Raw genomic sequence first — 5,089 nt, forward strand, 5'->3', positions numbered from 1 at the left:
ATTGCAAAGTACTTGAAAGATTTGCTGACAAAAAAGAGGTCTGTGAAGTATGACACTGTGAGAATGACTCACCGTGTTAGTTCTATTATATCCACCACTAATGTTCAAAAGAATGAGGATCCAGGGGCTTTTACTATTCCATGTTCTGTTGGTCAGCATGATTTTTCTTGCGCTTTATGTGATAACGGGGCTAGCATAAATTTTATGCCTCTTGCTATCTATAAGCAATCGGGTTTGGAAATGCCTAGACCTACCACCATGCGATTGCAGATGGCTGATAGATTTATTAAAAGGCCAGTTGGAGTTGTGGATGATGTGCTTGTTAGGGTTGGTGAATTCTTGTTGCCTGCTGGTTTTATAATCCTCAATTGTGTTGTTGATAGGGATGTTCCTATTATCTTAGGGAGACCTTTCCTTGCTATGGGAAGGGCTCTTATGGATTCTGAAAAAAAATGAAATCAAATTCCGAGTCAACGATAAGAAAGTTACTTTCTAAGCGAGAAAGGGGATGAAGTTACTGAGTGCTTACGAAAGCATTTCGGTTATTGATTCCATTGATGTGGTGGATGAAGCCGTTGAATTTAAAATGGAGGAAGAGTGTTTGGGTTAGGCTCTAGTAGCCATTCTTGTGAACTTTGATGCAGATGATATGGAAGGTTATGTGGAGATGGTGAATTCTCTTGTGGGGTTGGGTTTCTATTCTTACCAACCAAAGAAGCTTGACCTCGATCTTGAAAACAGAAAGACACCTCCAGTAAAACAATCTATTGAGGAGCCGCCGAAGCTTGAGCTTAAGCAACTTCCTTCATATCTGATGTTTGAATTTCTGGGCGATGATAATACTTTGCCAGTGATTGTGTCGGCATTGTTGAATAATGAGCAGACGAAGAGGTTGTTGGAGATTCTGAGAGAGTATAGACGTACGATTGGGTGGACCATTGCAGACATTCGGGATATTCCTTCTGGCATTTATGAGCACAAGATTCAGCTTTAAGAGGATAGTACACTAAGTGTTGAACATTAGAGAAGATTGAATCCACCCATGCAAGAGGTGTTCAAGAAAGAGATTATAAAGTGGTTAGATGCTGGAGTTGTTTATCCTATTACAGATAGCAAATGGGTGAGCCCAGTCCAATGTGTTTCGAAGAAGGGAGATATAACAGTGGTGCCTAATTCTAAGAACAAATTGATTCCTACAAGGACGGTGACTGGGTGGCGTGTCTGTACGGATTATCGGAAGCTTAATTCTGCTACTTGTAAGGACCATTTTTCCATGCCTTCTATTGATCAGATGCTTGATTAGCTGGCGGGAAGGTCATATTATTTCTTCCTAGATGGGTACTCCGACTACAACCAAATTAACATTGTTCATGAAGATCAGGAGCAGACTACGTTCACGTGTCCTTATGGGACGTTTGCTTTCAGTAGGATGGCATATAATGAACCGACTACTTTTCAGTGGTGTATGATATCTATTTTCTCAGATATGGTTGAGGACTTCTTGGAGGTCTTCATGGATGATTTTTCTGTGGTAGGGGATTCGTTTGATGAGTGTCTTGACCATTTGGGTCGAGTGCTGAAGTGTCACGACCCATTTTAGAATCGTGCGGGCACCTACCATTCCCTCCTGGGTAGGCAAACCCTTAACCTAACACAAATCCATAAACTAGTAGAGAATGAAATTCATTACCTTCAAGATATATTATAGTCAAAAGCGGACGTCAACCAATATATATATAAACAAAATGGCAGAAGAGATTACAACAATTTTAATAAATACACTGACTCCTTTTCCCATGACCTGTTCTAGACTAGTACAAGAGCGACTAAGATTAGAATACAGACTACAACAATAAATCTAAGAAATACAGACTACAACAATAAATCCAAGACTCAACCTCCATCTCGGAATGAGAATGATGGAGGCCTTCAAGATAGGCACCGTACTTCCGAAAAAACTTCAATCAATTAATATCCTGAAAAGCTCTACACCCCAAAAGGGATGTAGCAAGAGTCGTATCAGTACAACACTCGTACTGGTAGGCATCATAGGCCGACAATGGTTAGAAGAACATATCAATATTAAATTTCACAAATAAGCATGGTAGATAAAACTAGGTCGACAGTGCATATTACCTACCGCTAGGCTAAACAAATAATGATTCTGTTTTGCCTAGTGATCTGTTTTGCCTAACTTATATTATGCCCCCTTCTAACTCATATAACATAAATTGGTTCAAGTATCACCAGTCAACTACAATTACCCTATCCACTCTTAGTATCAGGAAGTTATCACGTCATTTTGATATTCATTATTCACCTACATTTAGGAAGCCAAAATGCCCAACTGAGCCAACGAGTGTTAAACATTAGTAATTCAAGATCATGGCCTATGGTCATAGAAACTAAGCCCAATTCCAAGTCTCAATACATCCAATCCGAATTCACTTATCACGAGTACATCACAAGAATATCATAATCGAAGCCGTAGTACAATACAATACAATAATGTATGGAATGTGAATGCAATGCATATGCACCGTACACATGCATTTCGATGATGGAACATCACATCTCTACAGCACAACCCATAGGGGACCCGCGAAGTCCATATACCTCACTATTCCGGCAACAACCTCGGCAATCGCTACCTCACGATTCTAGAAACAACATCTGCAATCACTACACTTATCCTCGATTCTGGGATAAACATTAGACATCGATCCTCACGTCACTCTCATCCAACTGAGCTTAGCTCATAACAGTGTTTCCTTAATTATCATCAATGTATAACCAGTATATCACGAAGGATGAGAATTCATGCAATGTATGAGTTCAATGTCAATAATCAAATCGATATCAAGAGTACCACGCAGGGGCGCACCAACAATAGCATCAAAAGGCTACACAATAAGCCATAATAGAATCACTATCCTCATCCCAAACAACAACAAGTAGGATCCTACAATATCAAGAATAAGATTAACACTAGTCACCAATGCCCAGCATGGTCAAAATCACAATAACAATATCACCTCATTCCTTTACTTCCTAGCGGCATCAATATATGATAACTACGCTTCTAACTTATAAAATCAACCACTAAACATCTAGTCTAGAATAATTTCATGTTCTTTGGACACGTTTATCAATTTCAATACCAAATTATAATTCATTATTAAATAACACAGGATAAGGTAATGTACATCATGCGGGAATTCCTCACCAATAGAATATAACAAGCCAAGTATCGAACAACTAGTCTTCCATGCCACATATAATCCACCAACACACAAAGGAACGCCAACACACGAAACTAAGGAATCTACAGGCCACAAGCCCAAACACATAATCCACATAACAGTACCAACCTAAGATTTTCATCCCAAACTCCGAAAGCCTATACATGCATTCTCCGTTTCATCTAATACACGAATTATGAAAGTCTAACCAGAGTCTACCAAGAAAGAAAGCCGTAACCTACCTCAGGCCGAACATGTTTGCAAACATCTACTTGGATTCCATCATCTATCCTCGTAGGGAATTTGTAGATACAGGAGGTCTAAGAATGATGGCTACATTCGAGTAAGCAACAATTGAAGAAATCGGTCATAAGGGTAAAATCTTCATTTCTAAAATAATCATTCTAGATTCTTGATTATTGCTATTTTGACGCTTTTATGGAAAACAAGGTCTACCTAATTCAAACTTACCTCAATCATTTGCATGAGACACTATTAGCAACTTAACCCATTTGAGAAATAGCAAAGATTTGGGCTTAAAATTAGTTATTAAACTAATTCTTGCAATAAGGAAGCCATCTTAGAGCTACTAATTATTCTAGGACAATCATCACTGTAATTCCCCGAGGGTCTCATAAGAATTTTGAAGAAGAACCTTTATTTAAAGCTTTGCCATAATCAAAATTGGTGTAAGAAGAAAGGGGAAAATTAAAGAAGAAGAAATGACAGATTATTACCTTTTCAACATTTTGGTCTCAAGGAGCTGAAAATATCTCCAGATGGCAGCCGCAACTTGGGAAAATAAATGCTAGTTCAAGTCAATAAATGGGGTTTTAAATAGGAAAATAATTGCCCGTCAACAACTGTGGTGGTCTAATAGTTGCTGTGGAGGCACCATTTCAGTGGTAGCCCCATTGCTGGGACTGTCCATTAATAATCTTCCACTTCGCTTCAGCGGAGCTTCATCCCACTATGGCGACAATGCTAGCGTGGCAGGTCGGTTGCTATAGCGGCGTAACAGGGCCCAGCGGCCCAAATTCAATATTTTACACACGACTCTCACGACTGGTCCGATTAAGTTAGCGATTTTAATAGCTTAAAGATCCGGAGGTGTTTTTAAGGGGTCAAGGTCGCAAATTTCTTGAAAGTCACAATAACGACGGAATGGGTCGTTATATCAGATAACAATTAAACAACCATTCGTCCTCGAACGGCAAGGGCGGCAAAGGCACAAGGAATGGTACGCACATGGAATGGACTTAGCAGTCAAACTTGCAGGAGTCAAGGTATTCATTATTTGTGTCAATAACAAGGAAATGTGTACTACCACGTATGAAATTTGGTCAGTGAAATAGATGAGAAAAATCCTCGATTGATTTGGAACCACTTATTGCAAAAATTTGGGCCAGCCATAATATGAGGAGTATTTACGTAAATCAGCTAGAATAATGAAAAGGCGCGAAAGAAGTAACACTCAGCCTAACAATTTTTCAATAATCATTATCGCTTCCATCCGGTCTTATCAATAAGGATTATCACATGCGAAATTAAATCTGGTAGCTTATAATAGAGATGGCTCAACTAATATTTTGCAAGCAAATTGGAAAGGGTAATAGCTCAAGGAATCGGGTTTTGTGAAAGAAGCCAAATGTCTACCAATCGCTGATATATTCGAACGAATAGGGACCGTTAGATCGCATGCGTCTCACGAACTAACCTTAAGATTAAACTCAAGGCAATAAGCGAAACATCGAGTAGTCCATCGTTCTTGGCCCACTTGGGGCCACATGGGCTAGGTATAAGGCTCAGGGTACCTTGATATGAACAATGAAATATAAAATAGTATT

This window comes from Lycium ferocissimum, chromosome 9, assembly GCF_029784015.1.
Source record: "Lycium ferocissimum isolate CSIRO_LF1 chromosome 9, AGI_CSIRO_Lferr_CH_V1, whole genome shotgun sequence".
NCBI classification, from domain to species: domain Eukaryota; kingdom Viridiplantae; phylum Streptophyta; class Magnoliopsida; order Solanales; family Solanaceae; genus Lycium; species Lycium ferocissimum.